The 20,253-nt window shown below is 37.3% G+C and overlaps 2 non-coding genes across 2 annotated transcripts; both read right to left on the bottom strand.

Moving 5' to 3' along the window:
- Window positions 1–13,137: 13,137 nt before the first annotated feature.
- On the bottom strand, window positions 13,138–13,355 carry LOC142873473 (small nucleolar RNA U3). Its single transcript, XR_012921508.1, has one exon. It is a non-coding gene; the product is annotated as a small nucleolar RNA U3 (small nucleolar RNA).
- A 4,644-nt stretch (window positions 13,356–17,999) lies between these two features.
- On the bottom strand, window positions 18,000–18,105 carry LOC142873520 (U6 spliceosomal RNA). Its single transcript, XR_012921540.1, has one exon. It is a non-coding gene; the product is annotated as a U6 spliceosomal RNA (small nuclear RNA).
- Window positions 18,106–20,253: the final 2,148 nt, after the last annotated feature.

Below are 20,253 nucleotides of genomic sequence, written 5' to 3'. Positions count from 1 at the left end.
AATGGATTTACCATCCCCTCCGCCCCCTCCCACCTGCCCAACACCCTATGAATGTTACTTCCTGTATGTGCACATTAGTGTTGAACAATTAGTACCAATTTGATGGTGAGCACACATGGTGTTTGTTTTTCCATGCTTGTGATATTTTACTTAGAAGAATGGGCTCCACCTCCATCCAGGATAATATGAGAGGTAGTTCATCATTTTTTTTAATAGCTGAGTAGTACTCCATGGTGTATGTGTGTGTGTGTATATATGTGTGTGTGTATATATATGTATATATATGTGTGTGTATATATATATGTATATACATTTTATTAATCCACTTACATATTGGTGAACACTTGGGTTGTTTCCACATCTTTGCAATTGTGAATTGTGCTGCTATAAGCATTGGAGTGTAGATGTCTTTTTTATAGAATGTGATTTTTTTCCTTTGGGTAAATACCCAGTAGTGGGATTGCTGGATTGAATAGTAGTTCTACTTTTAGTGTTTTGAGGTATTTCCATATTACTTGCCACAGAGGTTGTACTAGTTTGCAGTCCCACCAGCAGTGGATGAGTGTTTCTATCTCTCCACATCCATGCTAACATCTGTTGTTTTGTGACTTTTTGATAAAAGCCATTCTCACTGTAGTTAAGTGATTGTGGTTTTGATTTGCATTTCCCTGATGATTAGAGATGTTGAGCATTTTTCCATATGTTTGTTGGCTATTAGTACATCTTCTTTTGAAAAGTTTCTGTTCATGTTCTTTGCCCACTTTTTAAGGGGGTTAATTTTTTCTTGCTGATTTTCCTGAGTTCTAGATAGATTCTAGTTATCAGTCCTTTTATCATATGTGTAGCATGCAAATATTTTCTCACTACCCAATCTCACTCTGTTGCCCTGGGTGGAGTGCTGTGAAGTCAGCGTAGCTCACGCAACCTCAGACTTCTGGGCTCTAGTCATCCTCCTGCCTCAGGCTCCTGAGTAGCTGGGACTATAGGCATGTGGCACATCACCCAGCTAATCTTTCTGGCTTTTTTTTTTTATAATTTTTTTTTTTTTAGATGGAGTCTCACTCTGTCACCTGAGTTAGAGTGACATGGCACCAGCCTAACTCACAGCAACCTCTAACTCCTGGCCTCAAGCAATTCTGCCTCAGCCTCGCAAGTAGTTGGGATTACAGGTGTGTGCCACCATATCTGGATAATTTTTCTATTTTTAGTAGAGATGGGGTCTCACTCTTGCTAAGGCTGGTCTTAAACTCCTGACCTCAAGCAATCCTCCCTCTTTGGCCTCCCAGAGTGTTAGGATTACAGGCATGAGCCACTGCACTTGGCCTTATCTTTTTTTTTTTTTTTTTTAACCTGAGGTCTCTTCTCTTTTAACTTTTCTCCAAGAATAAGAGAACTTTTTTACTCCCATACATTTTTCCAATACTCTGGTGATGGCCAATTTGGATCTTCATCTATTTTCATTTTTATTTATTTAAACAAATTATTATTTTTTTAGACACAGAGTCTTGCTCTGTCACTCAGGCTGGAGTATAGTGATGTGTTTCAAGTGTTATTTTAGTGTAAGACATTATGATCACAAAACAGATTTATACCTAAGATGTGGCATCTGCAGGGCCTCAATAATTTCATCTTGAAGATAATGAACTTTATTCATTCAGGCATGCATGCATTCATGCACTGGACAAAGACTTATTGAGCACCTGTTATATACTAGTGTGAGCAATCTAAATCAAGTTCCTGTCCTTGTTAATCAAATAGTTACATTAATATTTTTAGTTTATTATCTCTAAAACTCAAGATTTTTCAATTGTTTTTCAAATGCATTATGCTTATTAACTCTCTGTCTCTCTTTTTCCCTCTCTTTTTTTTTAAAGACAGACTCTTGCTATATTGCCCAGACTGGACTCAAACTCCTAGGCTCAAGAGATTCTCCTGCCTTACTCTCCTGATTTCTCTATTTTTAAAAAGTGAAATAATACTTAACAATGTAGTGATTCTTTTAACTCAGAATTAAAAAAAAAAAGTTTACTATGGTCCAGGGATCTACAAATTTGCACGTGCATCTCTTTTGATTCTGGCTACTAGAATTATAGATTTTTTTTTCCTGTTCTCTCTTCTATCTACCTACTTTAACATTCAACTAGAGCTATACACTCTCACAGACCTCTCCTTCTTTCCTGAAGTCCTCCACTCTTCTCTTTTTGAAAAGATATTGGAATCTTATCTTCGTTTAACCCTTCCTTTCCCTTCCACAGGGTTTGTTTAGTCTAGTAGAGGTCAAACCTAAATTGCCTACAAAGGCCCGGTAAATAATGTTCAAGGGGGAACCAGTGAGAAGTAAATCAACAGGGAATAGTATGATCTGTAGGAAACTGGACAAATTAACACAAAGTTTCAAACAAAATACAACTGTGGACCAGATGTAGCTGCTGAGCTGCCATTTTGTGACACCTACCTCACAAGTAGCAGAAAAGCAGATTTTAAAAAATAATTAAAATGATAAGATTGGCTAAAATTTTTAGGTCCTTCCTTTGTGCCAAGAACTGGGATTTATAACCCTCAAGACATGGCATACTTACAATGAACTTGACAAGATGATATACTCTTCTCTGCAATGCTCTCAGCCCTGTTGAGAGCGCTCACTTTGCTGCTTGGTGCACCTGGCACTTCTGGGCGTGGCTCCTGGCATTGGCTACTTCTCTCCCTCTGCAGGTGCTAAAGAAACTGAGGGCTAACCTGATTAAACCAGCCAAATTTAACCTGCCTTCCTTGCTTTGAATCACTTACTTCTAGTTGATCTTAAAACCTATCTAAAACCTAAGGTATGAAACTATTAGAACTCTAGAGGAAAAAGTTGGAAACACTCTCCTAGACATTGGCCTGGGCAAAGAGTTTATGAAGAAGTCCCCAAAGGCAATCACAGCAGCAACAAAAATAAATAAATGGGACATGATCAAACTACAAAGCTTCTGCACAGCCAAAGAAATAGTCATGAAAGTAAACAGACAACCTACAGAATGGGAGAAAATTTTTGCATCCTATGCATCCGATAAGGGACTGATAACTAGAATATACTTAGAACTCACGAAAATTAGGAAGAAAAAATCAAATAACCCCATTAAAAAGTGGGCAAAGGACTTGAACAGAAATTTTTCTAAAGAAGACAGAAGCATGGCCAACAAACATATGAAGAAATGCTCAATATCTCTAATCATCAGGGAAATGCAAATCAAAACCACAATGAGATATCACTTAACCCCAGTGAGAATGGCCTTTATCAAAAAATCTCCAAACAATAAATGCTGGTGTGGTTGCGGAGAGAGAGGAACACTCCTACACTGTTGGTGGGACTGCAAACTAGTTCAACCTCTGTGGAAAGCAATATGGAGATACCTTAAAGCGATACAACTGAATCTACCATTTGATCCAGCAATCCCATTGCCGGGCATCTACCCAAATGATCCAATGACACTCTACAAAAAAGACACCTGCATTCGAATGTTTATAGCGGCACAATTCATAATTGCAAGGCTGTGGAAACAGCCCAAGTGCCCATCAATCCAAGAATGGATTAATAAAATGTGGTATATGGAGTACTATTCAGCTCTAAGAAACAATGGTGATATAGCACATCTTATATTTTCCTGGTTAGAGCTGGAACCCATACTACTAAGTGAAGTATCCCAAGAATGGAGAAACAAGCACCAGATATATTCTCCAGCAAACTGGTATTAACTGAGTAGCACCTAAGTGGACACATAGGTACTACAGTAATAGGGTATTGGGCAGGTGGGCGGGGGGAGGGGGGAGGGGGGTGGGTATATACATACATAATGAGTGAGATGTGCACCATCTGGGGGATGGTCATGATGGAGACTCAGACTTTTGGGGGGAGGGGGGGAAATGGGCATTTATTGAAACCTTAAAATCTGTACCCCCATAATATGCCGAAATAAAAAAAAAAAAGGAAAAAAAAAACCTATCTAGCTTAAAGTCACATAGCCAAACAACACATAACTAAACTCCCAGCAGCTTCCTTATAGGCAAGATCTCTCATTGCCGGTTACTATAGTAATGGTTGCTTAAAGTTGTTTTTCAGAAACTAGGGAACAGCTCATGTCCAGTTTAAGCCATTTGAGACCACCAACCCTCCAACTGGGCCTACGCAGGTGCCAAAGAGTGATCTTTTGACATCAGAGGGCCCAAATCTTTACCCTTAGATCATGCTAAAGCCACCATTTTCTCAACATGCCTTCTACAAAGAGCTTTATAGCTCAATTACTCTTGTGCAGAAACCCAGTTACCTCACCTTTCCTACCCACCAATCACATTTTCTCACACTTTAGACCACCTCACTTTCTATCCCATAAGTACCCCTAAGCCCTATTTTCAGGGAGGTAGACTTGAGATTTGTTCTGCTGTCTCCTCCCCTGGCAGCCTTGTGAATAAAATCTTTTCTCTTCTGCAAAACCTGTGGTTGCAGTGATTGTCTCGCTGCATATGGACAGAATGGACCTGGTTGGAGAATTAGTGGAGATTAAATTAGAATCACCTAATTAGTGAATTAGTCAGCAGATGGGTTAGGTCCACCTTTACTGCCCTGTACTGCTCTTCAGCGCTGCTATACAAGATGGTGTGGACTTGCATGGTTTCCTTCACACTGGGTTATCTGAAGAGAGTTAAGCACTAGCAGAGGACCACTGAAAGTTAGAATAGCTCTTCAGAGCCCCAAAGGGAAAGGGTCTGACCATTTAAGACATTCACATGGTGATCATCTTTGGATTTCTCTGCTGCTTTTCAAGTTGCTTCTTTTGTCTTCAAATTTGCATCTTTCTTCCAAAGCCCTTCCTTTTTCTAATCTTCCCTATGTCTCGCCCTAGCTTTAAAAAAGCCCGACACTCTGAATCCAGTTATCCATACAGCACATTCCCTTCCTCAGCAGGGTCTCCCCACTCTTTCTGTCACCCTAAGTTTTCCCAGTTCTGACTCACTCAGTCAGGGATAATGTCCGTGGAGGTAGCTCTTAGGACCAGTACAATTAGTGTGGTATACTGGTGCCCCACCCCCAGTCTCTCTAACTCTTGTGATGCTACCTACGATGAACTTGGCCTCTTCCAAATAAAATTGGACCCTTCTCATATGACTCTTAGTGAAGCATTAAAAAAAAAAATTGAGGCTTTTCATGATCTCCTCAAGAGTGTGACATGTAGGTGTACCTGTTGGATCAAACACAAGCACCCTGAAAGATAAATACAGTACACTCAGGCCTAAGCAAAAACTATAAATAAATGAAGTGGGATGAAATAAATGCCTTTGTATAATTGTGTAGGTGAAGAGGACTGTGGCCATCTGAGGCTCATGCACTGTATCTAAAAAGGACAGTCACTACCCTGCCCAGCTAAACGTTGCCGCAGAGAGACAAATGTCAGTGTGGCCAGAGTGCTGTATTTTGAAGTCATATTTGTGTTGGTTCATTCTTTAAATAAAATTAAAGACACTTTTAGACCAAATAAAACCTGCTTTTAGTTTACTATAACCTATGTTTTGCCACTTCGTGACCCTTAGTCTAAAGCCATATAAGCCTGTAGGAATGAGACAATATTATTTTTTTTCCAAAAATTTCCTAATTTGCAAGCCACCCTTCCCTCAAGAATCCATAAGTCATGTAAGTCACATTTTGCTCCAAAGCAATGTTCTTTCCTTTACTGACCCTTTCCTTGGCTTGCCTCCAAATTGATGCTCTTCACTTCTACTGGGAATAAGAACACAAATTGAACCGTTGAAATTTGACTACATTCTTTGTTGCCAGCCTTTGTTATTTTTATTCTCATTTGAAGGTTTGGGAGGGAGTGCTTTTTCTCTTACTCTTTCATCAGGTAAGAGGCAGATTTCAGCCTCAGGGCCCTTCTGTGGCATAGGCCCTTTCCAAGGTACTAGAGGTGCCCTACTGATGTATTCAATGGTCAAATGGATTCTGTGAAATTGCAAGGTTAGCTAGATCCCACTTTTCCTCATGGTCTGGTTCATTGCAGTGGCTGCAGACATTTCAGGGACTTCAGTAAGGAAAGTAGAGTTGGTACCACATGCTGTTTGGGGTATGCTTCCGTGGGGCTCACCAATTCTATGCGGAGCTACATTAGTATAGTTAGTATGCTATAGTCATTGTTAGTCATTCTGGCACAGGAATGGCTTCCAGAAATACTCAAATTGCCCATTATGTGGATTTACCAGCAGCATAACAGAGGTGCAAAGCCAGAGGTTTCTCACAGTAAGAGCCTGTCTCTCTAAGTGCCCAATACTGAAAGGGAGTGGGTAGAAGAGAAACATTCTGGAGACAAGAGTGAATTATGTTTTTACTTTTTCTACAGAAAGTTATATACCAAAAACCATTGTCATTGAGGCACTCAAATGGCATACAGCCAAACCACGTAGGGAAAAAAATAATAGAGGCGTGTCAGGCAATTAATTTATAGGAATAATATATTATTTTTCTGGGTTTGGCAATATTTGTAATATTGGTCACCTTTTAAAAATTGTAATCTGTTTTCAAACCCTACTGGGATGAACATTGTTTTTTGGTTTTGTTTGTTTAAACAAAGCATTGTGACCATACATTGCAAAAAAAAAAAAATTGGCCATTGAAATAACTCAAACACATAGGAAAACTGTTAGTGAAAGAGAGCGATAATGAATGTTGAAATGAGCTATTTGGTTATAATAATTCACTCTCTTCAGGGATTCAGCATATATAGAAACAAGACTTGGATGATTATCTACCTCCAAGCACTGTTTTCTGTGCAAATTTCCAATGATTTACATTCAATTTATGTACTTTCTGTAAATACTTAGCTTTCTAATTTTTATTCTCTGAATAAAATTTTTGGTTTAAATTATATAAATTGTGTGTAGGCTTTTGTTTCAATGGTACAGGTTTGTTTCCTTCTTGCCTAACCAGACTAATGTCCTCTTCCTTAGATTGCACTTTGGAGCAACCAGGGATCATGTTGCTTTAGCATTGACCCATCCATTAACAAGGGACCATGCCAGGCATTGAGCTAGGCAGTAATAGGAAGGAACAGGGACAGGGACAGGAATATAAAGATGAATAAGACATTGCCATTGCTTTCAAGAAGCTCACTCTCTCCTGGGAAAGACTCCTGGTCTAGTGAGAGAAACATACAGTTAAATGCTGAACTATGGGAAGAAAAATGTGGAAGTCAATTAACTGGGGTCAAGAAGACTTCTTCAGTGGTCTCCAACATTTTTGGCACCAGGGACCAGTTTGATGGAAGATATGACTTGGGGGAGGGGTGGCTGGGGGGTGGGGTAGGCAGAGCTCAGGCTGTGATGCTTGGCCCTGTTTTCCTAACAGGCCACAGACTGGGACCAGGCCATGGTCCCAGGAGTTGGGGACCACAGTTATAGGTATTAAGATTTGAGCTAGGTCTTGAGGGATGAAAGTAGTTTATTACATTGAGAAAGGGAAGAGAGTATTCAGGGCAAAAGAAAAACAGTTGAAGGCTGGGCACAGTGGCTAATTGCTATAATCCCAGCAAATTGGAAGGCTGAGGTGGGAGGATCACTTGAGACTAGCCTATGCAACATAGCAAGTTCCTGTCTCTACAAAAAAACTTAAAATATCAGCTGGGTGTGGTGGTACACTCCTATATTCCCAGCTACTAAGAAGGCTGAGGCAGGAGAATCTTATAAGCCCAGGAGTTCAAGGTTACTATGAGCTATGATCATGCCACTGCACTCCAGGCTGGGCAACAGAGTGAGACTCTGTCTCAAAAAAACAAAAATAAAAAGACAAAGAAAAAAAAGACAGTTGAGACATGATGGAACATTTCATGTTGGCATAAAAAAAAGTCGAATAAGATGTACAAAAGAGAGTATCAGGAGTGAGAATAGAGTATAGGTTGGGGCCAAATCATAAAAAAATTTCCTGGAAGGTTTTTAAGTATAATGTGATACAATTTTATTTGTGAACTCAGTTAATTTTGTTCCATGAATATAGGGAAAGTTAATATACACACATACTTTTAGCTTAGTAGATCCACAACAAAACTTGGGATTCTTGGGCTTGATGTCTTCCTTAGGTAGAATTCAAAGCCATAACAGGAAGGATCTGAAGCATAAATGACTAATTCTAATTAGCAATGATGTCAGTGACAAGTAGCTTGGCCAAAATTTCAAAATTTCAGAATTGAACAAATAACATTATTTAATACTGGTATCTAACCTGTGGCCCACTGACTTAATTCCTCCATTTCAAATAGGTATGCCTAGTTCCTTACATAGTACTTAAAATTAGCATTGTATGGTTCTTATGCTGCTATATAAGGATCTCTACATTGGTAATATTAATTTGAAATATAAGATGAAACAATAAATTATATTTTATAAATTCTACCCATGGGATCCTGAAACAATATTTTCTGCTGAATATATACTTACAATGTAATTTTGCCAAAAATTATATCATTTTGAAAATAAATTACTATAAGATTATACTTAATTTTGAGCCAATTGTCCTTTAGCAAGAAATTAATCATTTAAACATTTTAAAATGTGCTTCTATTACCATGATCTATAACCTAGGCTAAGAATAAGATGAAGAGATTAAATAAAATTTACACAATAGGTAATACTAAATTAATTTACCAGGCTTTACATGTATTTTTTTACCTTGTCTGAAGCAAATGCCTTCCTTAACTTTTTAATTTCCAAAGCTAGTATACTTTCAATGATGGTTTAAAAAAGCATTGTTTTATTTGTGACTCAATATGCATCATCAAATGATGACAATGAAAGGATATATCATACTTATGCAGCAGTAGCAAACTGAAAATGAAAAAAATTCAACAATCATTATTTTTCTTTTTTAGTCAAATTCTCGCCTACAGCAAGTCTAACCTGATTTCTTCTTTGCCTTGTCTATGATTCATGCTAATTTCTGTGGCTGGTTTAAAGTTTTATAATACAGTAAATTTAGGCCAGGAAGGCAGGTTGCCAGCTGTTTCTAAGAATAGTTTTAAATTAAAATAAAGTAGGAATGTTCATTGTTTTCTTTGGAAACATAGGAAATTTCCATTGGATAGCTTTTATATTATCGTTTTCTTCTCATGCTGGAAAATTCACATTAGCTGCTTCTGCTTGATTCTGCCTTTCCAGATTAGCATTGGGATGACTTTGTAGATGTTGATGAAAGTGTGGGCAGTCCCCAATTTCTGGAACATGCTGTCAAGCCATCACTTGTTTTTGATGTCCAGCTGCATTGCTTTTCATCTGAAAGGAAAACTCCTGTTTCCTCTATACTTTACTCTCACCACTCACACCACTTCACTTCCGACATCAAATGTGTGGGTTTTTCCCCACAGTAACCAAGGCTCCAACTCTTGGGGCACCAACTAAGAGTCCTACAATTCAAATCAATTCTGATACTGTCTACTTGCGGTTAGCCAAAACGCCGCAGATGAAGGGCTCAGCACCCCCCCCATTTCAGATGCCAATCGCAAGTCCAGGTTATCACCTGTCCTTCTGACCGATCACCTATTAATTGGAAGTTCCTACAATCCTCCTTCGGTTTTAATAATTTGCTAGAACAGCTCTAAGAACTCAGGAAAACAGTTTGCTTACTGGATTACAGTTTGCCATGAAAGGATTCAATTCAGGGACAGCCACATAAAAGTGGTACATAGGGCCAGGTATGGAGGACAGGACATGGAGCTTCTCTGTGCCTTCTCCAGGCACCACCCTCCCAGCACCTCAACCTGTTCGGCAACTTGGAAGCTTTCTGAATTTTCTCCTTTATGGAGGCTTCATTATGTGAACTAACATAAAACCTTAAGCCCCTCAGCCAGCTGAATGAATCCCCTCTTGGCCAAGGGGACCCCAGAAACACCACAAAGCTGAGTTGCCGGCCACGAGAAGGGAGGTCAGACATGCCTTGTCATGCCCCCTTCCCTTCTTGGAGATGTCATTTGTAACTCATTAACAGGCCTAAGGCTATGCCAGGCAAAGCTTAAACCACACCTGCAGGTCCTCAATTTACTTAACAGATCACAGGAGACTTGTCTCTGATTAACAGACTTCTTAATCTTAACTTAAACCATTCCAAGCCCTTAGACAGAGCTTCATTTCTTTAACCAATTACAAATCAAAGAATCTTTAAACCCACCTACAACCTGTAATCCCCCTGTTTCAAGATATTCCACCTTTTTGGGCCAAACCAATGTACACCTTCCATGTATTGATTTATGACTTTATGTGTAATTCTTGTCTCCCTGAAATATATAAAACCAAACTGTAACCCAACCACAGTGAGGCTTGCTCAAGGCTTCTTGGGCGGGGGTCTCTGGGCCATGGTTGCACATATTCAGCTCAGAATAAACCTTTTTATATTATTTTACAGAGTTTGGGTTCTTATCTGTTGAAAATTACATATGCATGATTGATTAAATCATTGGCCCTTGGTGATTAAGTCAATCTGCAGTCCCTCTCCCCTCCCAGAAGTTGGGGTGGGTTGGGGGTGGGGCTGAAAGTCCAACCCTCTAACCATATTGTTGGTTCTCCTGGCAAACAGCCCCCATTCTGAGACTATCCAAGAGCCTCCATCCGCCAGTCATCTCCTTGAGATGCAAAAAGACACATCACTTCAGTGATTCCTATGGTTTTAGGAGCTGTATTCCAGAAAAGGATGGGGGCGGGAAGGTAGGAAGGAGGGGAAAGAGACCAAATATAACAGTTCCCTCCCAAGGAAAGTATCAGAACCAGATTACGCACAGGGGAATGCTATCAAAATCTTTAAAAAGCAGATAATTCCAATGTCATTTGTCAGCTGAAGAATGATGAGGTTCTTAAATTTGGAAATGAAAGCTTTATTTCTCATAAGGGGCTGTAACCTGCAGGTAGCAATCTCAAAGGCTGGGAAGCATAGATTGGGCAGAAGCCCAGAGCAAGCACTTGGAGGGAATGGTGAAAGAACAGGAATTTATGCTGAGGAGGGTGTCTGAATATACATATTTAACAAGTTATAGGAGGAGTCATGAATATTTATGAGAGCAAAAAACATGTGCATGCACAATTGAGCTTCATGCAGCTTCATGGACCCCCTGTTCAAAAAATGTCAGCATTAGCATGATCCCAGGGTGGAGTTTTTGACTCTCTGACATCAAAAGGTAAAGCAGGGGACATGAAAACCCTCACTGCACATTCTCTACAGACTGGCCAGAACCACTCTATTGTCTGAAAAAAGGGCAGTATTAGGCAGCCCTTGAAATCAGCAGAAGAGCAAGTCCTTCCAAAGGGCTGATTTCCCTCCAACCCATAGGGAAAAAAGCCTAATGGCAGTTAATGAGGAAGGGGATGTAATGAGACTTCTGACCTCCCGTCCTGTCATGGCTGCTGGGAACTCAGTTTTAAGATTTCTCTGAGGTCCCCTTGGCCAAGAGGGGGTTCATTCAATTAGTTAGGAGTTTAGGATTTTATTTTTATTTCTCACATTTAAACTATTCTGGGGCCTAGAAAGAGAAGGAAAGCTTCCAAATTATTTTTATGAAGATGATATGAAATACATACCTGACAAAGACTACAAAAGATAAAGCCATAGAACAGTCTTTCAATTAATATCAATACTAAATAAAGTACTAACAAGCAGAATTCAGTGGCAACTTATGACCGTGATAGATTTTCCCCCCATGAAATATGGATGGTTCAACTCTAGAAAATCTAATATTTATTGTCTATCACCTGATCACCTCCATGGATGCTGAAAAGGCATATGACAAAATGTAACAACTATCCTAGATAATAAAGCAAAGAAACTCTCAATAAAAGAAGACTAGGTGAATAATTCCTTATTGTATCTATCTCAGACCAAATGTCAACATAATCTATTAAGAAAAACTAAAAGCTTTTCTGCTGGAGTCCCATGCTTACTGTTATTTAATATTGTACTAGGCATACAATATGAAGCCTAGAAATAGTCCCAAGTACTTATGGAAACTTATATAATAAGGGTGATAATCTCAAATCAGTGGTAGAAAGATTGATTATTCACTTAATGGTATTGAAACAACTGGATAGTCACCAATAAAAAAAAATAAAGTTGGATGTATATTTAATACTGGACAAAAAAATACAGGCCAATTAAATCAAATATTTAAATTTGGGGGAGGTTTTTAATTAGAATTAAACCACAAAAGTTCTAGAAAACAATAGGGGAGAATTTTTTTTATAACCCTCAAGAAAAATATAATTTTTGACTCAAAATTTACAGATGATTTAACTATATGATAGGGTGAATTTCTTGAAGACTATAAAATACTTAATTGATTCAAGAAGAAGAACTTGACTAGAGCAATAATCATCAAATAGTTGGAAAGGCACTGAAAACTTACGGGGTCCAGCCTATAAGATACTCTCAGAAAAAAATCCTTGCCTCCTAGTAGCTAGCATGCCTTTGTGTAGTTCCCTCACTGAATCAGGGATGAATTAGGGCTGGCCCAGTGTCACCAATAGAGTAAGACAAAAGTGACAGTGTGTGACTTCCGAGGCTAAGTCACTAAAAAGCATTGCATCATCTATTTTGCTCTTTCTTGAACTTCTGAGCTCAAGCCATCCTCCAACCTCAGCCTCCCAGAGTGCTAAGATTACAGGCATGAGCCACGGTGCCCAGCCATATCTTGCTCTTTCTAACTGCTTATTTTGGAGGAAGCCAGCCACCATGCTGTGAGGACATGACGCAGTCCTCTGGACAGGCCCAGGGAAAGAGGAATAGAGACTCCTGGCCAATAGCCAGCACCAACTTACTGGTCATGTTAGCAAGATATTTTGATCCTCTAGTCCCAATAAAGCCATCTAATGGCTGCAGTCCCAGACAGTATCTTACTGAAATCTCATGAGAAACTTCAAGCCAGAACCACCTTGCTGAGCTGCTCCCCAAATCCTAACCCATCGAATCAGTGAGATAAAAAAAGGTTATTGTTATTTTAGGCCATTGAGTTTTGGGATGATTTCTTACACTGCAATAGATAAACAACACAGAGATCTGCCTCTAAAAAAGACACCAAACCCAAATAGCTTTAATGAACTTCTTTTAGACCTTTAAGTAATTGACAATTTTTTTTTTAAGGAACCACTCAGACTGCGTCCTCTCCCTCTTACTCCCCCATAAAGGGAGAGAAGAATGATCATCAAGGGCAACTGGCAGTTGCAGTGAAGCAAAACCAAGAGCCGGCTTCATGCTCAGGAGAGAACGCTGTGCCTCCTCCTCATGGTTTTTGGTATCCTACACATTCAGAAAAACTTCTCTAGTAATGAACTATAGAAATGATCTCTAAAAGTCTTGACAATTTTTAAGCTATTTAAACCATCCTAGGGCATAAAAACGAAATATTTCTAATGCATTCTACGAGATGAATATAACTTTGATATCAAAAACCAGACCAAGTATAGTACCCAAACAAATAACCAAATAGAATCAGAAAGGTAGACTAGCAATCCAACATTGAGGCTGTCTCAGTTATGACTATACATACAGATATTCTAATTAAAATATTTGTAAATTCGATCCAGCAGCATATTACTATAACAGAACATTATGATTAGAGTTTGATTGAATTTGTTCGTCACCAGAAAAATTTATCCTTGTAATTTACTACATTAGCATACTAATAAAGAAAACTCTGTAATAATGTCAAGAGATGCTGAAAAATTACTTGATGAAATTTAACAACCATTACATTAAACACATCTTAATAAACTAGAATTAGAAATAAAGTTTATAGAGGGTACTGACAGAAACCTTCAATAAGTCTAAAGCATAATGTAGATGCCAAGGCGGGTGGATCACTCAAGGTCAGGAGTTCGAAACCAGCCTGAGCAAGACCAAGACCCCATCTTTACTAAAACTAGAAAGAAATTAATTGGCCAACTAAAATATATAGAAAAATTAGCCAGGCATGGTACCACAGGTCTGTAGTCCCAGCTATTTGGGAGGCTGATGCAGTAGAATTGCTTGAGCCCAGGAGCTTGAGGCTGCTGTGAGCTAGGCTGATGCCACAGCACTCTAGCCCAGGCAATACAGTGAGATTTTGTCTCAAAAAAATTAAATAAATAAAAATAAAAATAAATAAAGCATAATGTAAATCATTAAAAAGATTCCCATTTAACTTAGAAGAAAATCAAAGATTTTCTCTAACATGATGAATATCAAAAAATTGTACTTGAAGTTCTACTCAAATTAATGAACTGGGTTAAAGGGAAATATTAAGAGGAGAAAAAACTGACTTTATTTGAAAGTGTATAATTGAAACTATAGAACGTCAGAAGAATTAATCAAAACAAGAAAAATGAAAGAAGGAAAGAAGGAAGGAGAGGAAGAATAAGAAAGTTTAGTAAGGTGTCTGGATAAAAGATCAATGTACAAAAATTAAAAACATTATCAATTTGAAAGTAAACATGCAAAAATATTTCATTTCCAATAGCAGAAAAGTATTAAATATTTAGGAATAGAGCTAACAATCAATGGGTAGACTTGTACTAAGAAAACTAAAAAACTGTTTTGAAGGATATAAGACATTGGTAAATGAAGAGAGATGCATTTTTCTGGAATAGAATAATAAACTATGAAAAGATTTCAATCCTCCCAAGTTAAGGTATAAACTCAATATAACCTTCCAATCCTCAACCAACATTTTGCTAGTTTTTAAAAAATGTGATAAGCTTACTTAAAACTTTATATGAAAGAGAAATTTGTTGGTAAAAGCTGCCTCCTATGAGTGAGGTGTGCACCATCTGGGGGATGGTCATGATGGAGACTCAGACTTTTCGGGGGAGGGGGGGAAATGGGCATTTATTGAAACCTTAGAATCTGTACCCCCATAATATGCCGAAGTAAAAAAAAAAAAAAAAAAAAAAAAAGCTGCCTCCTTTTTATATTTTAGCAAAGAGAGAAAAAAAATGGAAAGGGAAACTTGGCCTGTCAGATAACAGGACCTGCTATAAAGCTATAATGATTAAAACAGTTCTGTAGTAGTATGGAAAAATAGTATCAACAAACTGTATCAATGTAACAGTACAGTAAGTTCAAGATAGACTTATCTTTGAATGAGAATTTTTATACAGGTAACATTTCAAATAATCAAGAAATAGATGGACTATTAAATAAATGGTATTAAAATCATTGGCTATTCATCCAGACAGAAAAATATACTAACATCCCTGTCTCAAATATAACATAAATGTTAAAAACAGAACAGAACAGAAAATATAGTGAATACTATATATTCATAATCTCGGGTGAAGAAGACCATTCAAAATAAAATATAGAACCCAAAACCAGAGAAAAAGACATGCATTTGACCACATAAAAATTTAAAATTTCAATACTAAGAAAGAGACCATAAATAAAATGACAAGCTAGACAGAAAAGAATTCGTAACATATTTAACAGACAAAAATTAATATCCATATTATATAAAGTTTCTATAAATCAATAAAAAATATTAACTACCTTAGCTTAAAATATACACAAAAGGGTGCTCACTTCAGTAGCACATATACTAAAATTGGAACCATGGCCCCTGAGCAAAAATGACTGAAAGTTTGTGAAGCATTCCATATGTTTTCTTTTATCTCTAAAATTCTAATTGCTCAAATCTTTAAAATTGAAGCAAAATAATTTTATATTGTGACACTATAAAAAACAATACTTACAATACACTGATTTTTAAAGGGAAAAATAAATGTAACTTAGAATGTAAAGTCATTTCATCTACCTCTTGCTGCAAATTCCCTAGAACAGTGATTTCCACTATGCTGCTCCAACCTCATGTTTTTAAGCAATGAAACCCTTTCTTCAAACGAAAGCTTATTCAGGACATCTTTGAGAACACTGATGAGTGAGGAGCCGCTCTTAGTGAAGGAGGAAGCCTTCTTGCCTTGCCATTTTGAAACTTCTAGGACTCAGCTAAACATTTGCCCAACCCCAACCAGAGAATGTCCTTGGTTCTCTCAACTACTGACATGTGGGCTTTCAACAGATTTTCATTCCAGTTTAATTTACAGAACACAATAATCGATCATCCTTTAATTTCAAGCCATTGATATACAGTTGACCCTTGAGCAACACAGGTTTGAACTGCACGGGTCCACTTACATGCAGATATTTTTCTGCTTTTGCCACCCCTGAGACAATAAGACCAACACCCCTCTTCCTACGCCAACATGAAGACAACGAGCATGAAGACTTTCATGATGATCCACTTCTATTTAAGGAATAGTAAATATATTTTCTCTTCTTCTTTTTTTTTTTTTTTTTTTTTTTTTTTGAGGCAGGGTCCCAGTTGCCCAGGCTGGAGTGCAGTGGTGAAACAACAGCTCACTGCAGCATTGAATGCCTGGGCTCAAACAATTCTCTTGCCTCAGCCTCCCAAGTAGCTGAGGTTACAGGTTGGTACTACCATGCCCAGCTCTTCCTTATGATTTTTTAAATAACATTTTCTTTTCTCTAGCTTACTTTATTGTAAGAATACAGTATGTAATACATATAACACACAAAACATATGTTAATCACTGTTCATGTTATCAGTAAGGCTTTCAGTCAATAGCAGGGTATTAGTAGTTACATTTTGGGGGAGTCAGAATTTATATTTGGACTTTTGACGGTGCAGAGGGTTAGGGCCCCTAACCCCTTTGTTGTTCAAGTGTCTATTATAGTTTATAAGTCTCAAAGCAGTGGCTTTTATTTTGTAACATTATAATTTACTTATTAATTTAATACATATTTTGTCTTTTATAAACCAGGCTGTCAAAAATATGATGGCAAACAAAACTGATAAGAACCCTGGTAATAAGTAAGTGAATAAATAAATAAGTAGTAATAAATAAGGTAACAAATAAGTAAGTAAACAAGATAATTGCAAATTGTAATAAGTGCAAAAAAGAAATAAAGTAAGTGTTTAAAATAGGAAAGTGAGAAAATATTTGATTAAAGACTTAAAAGTAATTATTATCTAAAAATAAGCCATTAATTTACTTTGCATATGGGCAAAGAGCAGGAAGACACTAAAAAGAAGAAATACAAAAGAACAGTATGAAGAGATTTTCCACTTCACTGGTGCTAGGGAAATGCAAACTAAAATATGATCAACTGTTGCATGCTCACAAGACTGCCTTTGTTTCTGAAAATGTTCATTTAATACATTCCTTTAAATAAGAACACATGAATTTTATAACCTAAAGTTACTTATACATCAATTTAGTATATTACAATGTGTTAAATGAGATTACAGGTATATTAAAATTGTGTTGTCTAGGTATTCAAAAGTAAATTATCAATTAACTCAATATAATATTACTTTAAAGTCTTAACTATCTTGAAATTACACATTAAGTTTATACATTAAGTTCTACTTGTTTGTAACATTATAAGACTATTTTTTAAATGTTGCTATTGTAGGTCATTTGCATTTTAATACAAAATTTCAGAATCACCTTGCAAAGTCTAAAAAATTTTGCTGGAGTTTTTATTGAGATTGCATTAAATCTTTGTATGTATTTGGACAAATACGGTATCTTAACAAATTTGAGTTTTCCAGTATTATAGCATAATATATCTCTCCAAATATTTGCTCTTCTGTAATATTCCTAACATCTTTATGTAGTTGAGAGAGGTCCCTTTTATTTTTAGTGTTCTGAGATTTTTACCAAAAATGAACGTTGAATTTTTTCAAAGTTCTTTTTCCTTGATAAGTTTAGATAAAGTTTTATGATTTATTCTTTTATAAAATCTATAATATAAATTTTTAAATCTATATATTAACATTTTTGCATGTTTTATCTCCTTCCCACAAATTTTGATATGTTGAATTTTTATTCTGAATATCATTCAATTCATTATTTTCTACTTTCCCTTGTCATTTCTTCAAAATACACTTGACTTTTTTAGAAGTGAATTGTTTAATTTTGAAATATTCAGGACTTTCCTAGATGTTAAAGATATGGAATACTTCACGAATTTTCATGTCATCCTTGCACAGGGGCCATGCTAATCTTCTCTGTATTGTTCCAATTTTAGTAATATATGTGCTGCCAAAGAAAGCGTGGCAAAGATTCTTAAGATGTATCACAAAACTCCAAGTATTGTCCTTTATCTTAAACTGGAAAACAATATCTGGTCACAAGGCCAGCAATTAACATCAATCTTCACAACCAGACAAACACAATAACGACGACAATGTAACAACAAACAAAAACCAACAAAAAACAGAGGCTGAGAAACTGTAAGCACCACCTTCCCAAATACATTTGGTCTATATAGTCAATTTTTAATAAAATTTATCCTCTAACTCTAATTGGCAAATTAAAAAGGGAATCACTGTTAATCATCCTCTGTTACACTCTGTTTGGTGTAGCACATTTGTAATTCAAATACTATCTACATCAATGTTTAGAGAAGGAATGGTGACCTTTTATTTATTTTTAAACCTTTTTTTTTTTCAGAAAGAAGGAAACAGACTAAATTCATGACAGCCAAGTATTTCTAGGCATCCTCCCATGTTCCTGCCCCCTTCCCCGAGAAATTCTTGCACATGCACAAAGGAGATAATATACAATGATGTTCACTGAAGCACAGTTTGTAATAATGAAAATGGGGAGGCAACCTAACTGCCCATCAGAATAGAGAATGGGTTTAATCATGCAGGTTATTATTTAGCAGTTTTTCAGAACCACAGCTAACAAAGAGTGTGTGTCATGTGCCCTGCCCTGCTTTGAGCACCTTACATGTATTCACTCATTTTATGTTGTGAGAGTTAAATGAGCTCAAATGTGTCAATTGCTTAAAACTGTGCCTGGTCCATAGTAAGCACTCAGAAAATTTCAGCTGGTGATTTTCACCTTGTTGTTTTATTTTTTTAATTAATTAATTATTTTTAATTTAATTATTTTTTAATTTAATATTTAAAAAAATTTTTTTAGTATGAAAGTGGGGATTTGTGAGGAGGGTTGCTCAGTTTCCTCGTCTCTTTTTGTTGAGACAGAGTGTCGCTCTGTTGCCCTAGGTAGAGTGCAATGGCATTATCGTAGCTCACTGCAACCTCAAACTCCTGGGCTCAAGCAATCCTCCTGTCTCAGCCTCCCAAGTAGCTGGGTCTATAGGTACCTACCACAACGCCCGACTGATTTTTTTTCTTTTTGGCAGAGATAGGGTCTCAACTCTTGTTTAGTCTGGTCTTGAACTCCTAAGCTCAAGCAATACTCCCTCTTTAACCTCCCAGAGTGCTAGGATTACAGGCATGAGCCACTGTGCCGGCCTTTCACCTTGTTTTTATTGCACTACTTTTTCTACAATATTATCAGTATAATACCACCACCTATATTATTATCCCCATTTAAAGTAAAGGAGGCCAAGCACGGTGGCTCATACCTATAATCCCAGCACTTTGAGAGGCTGAGGCGGGAGGATCTCATGAGGTCAGGAGTTTGAGACCAGCATGGGCAACATAGCAAGATCCTTGTCTCTAAAAATAATTAAAAAATAAAATAAAATTAAAAAAAATAAAGGAAAGGAAACTAGGACACAAAGAGGATAAGCTACTTGCCCAAAAGGTCTGACTTTCTTAGGATTCAAAAGCCAACAATAAAAAATTAAAAATACATGATGGAAATCCTTGGCCCTGGGATTGTCATCCTCCCTATGAAATACTATCTCTTTAAACTGTCATTCCTTTCTTCTCCTTTCCCATGACCAATGATGAAGCAGAGGTTTTTGTTACTAGTCAAATAAACTGAACAGAGAGCCCATAGAGTTCTTTCTGTGATGGTCTCCCAGAAGAGTGGGGAAGAAAGTGAGGAAAGCAAAGCAAAACAGCACCTTCCTACAGATTTGGTGGGACCAACCCCACCCCCACCCCACCCCATGCACAGCACCTACCTTTATAATACAGAGCAGAGATTGCCCCCAGCATTCTGTCAGAGTTCAAAGGGCCTTATTTTTCTGAAGGATGCCTAGACAGTGTGACTTGGCATTCTGCCCCGGGGAGTTAGAAGCGTGTGTGTGTGTGTGTGTGTGTGTGTGTGTGTACACATGCATTTGAAAAAGTTTCCCCAGATGATTCTGACCTCCCCAAAATATACTATAAGGTCAAGAAACCACAGCTTTCAGAAAGTGTAAAATCACATTTACAGAAGCATCCCACTCCAGGAAAAGAATGTCATTTCTGATTTGTAAAGGTCACAGGGAGGGAG

Source organism: Microcebus murinus, chromosome 10 (assembly GCF_040939455.1).
Source record: "Microcebus murinus isolate Inina chromosome 10, M.murinus_Inina_mat1.0, whole genome shotgun sequence".
NCBI lineage: Eukaryota > Metazoa > Chordata > Mammalia > Primates > Cheirogaleidae > Microcebus > Microcebus murinus.
The sequence above is the reverse complement of the archived record's forward strand: the minus strand, read 5'-3'. Positions and strand labels throughout refer to the sequence as shown.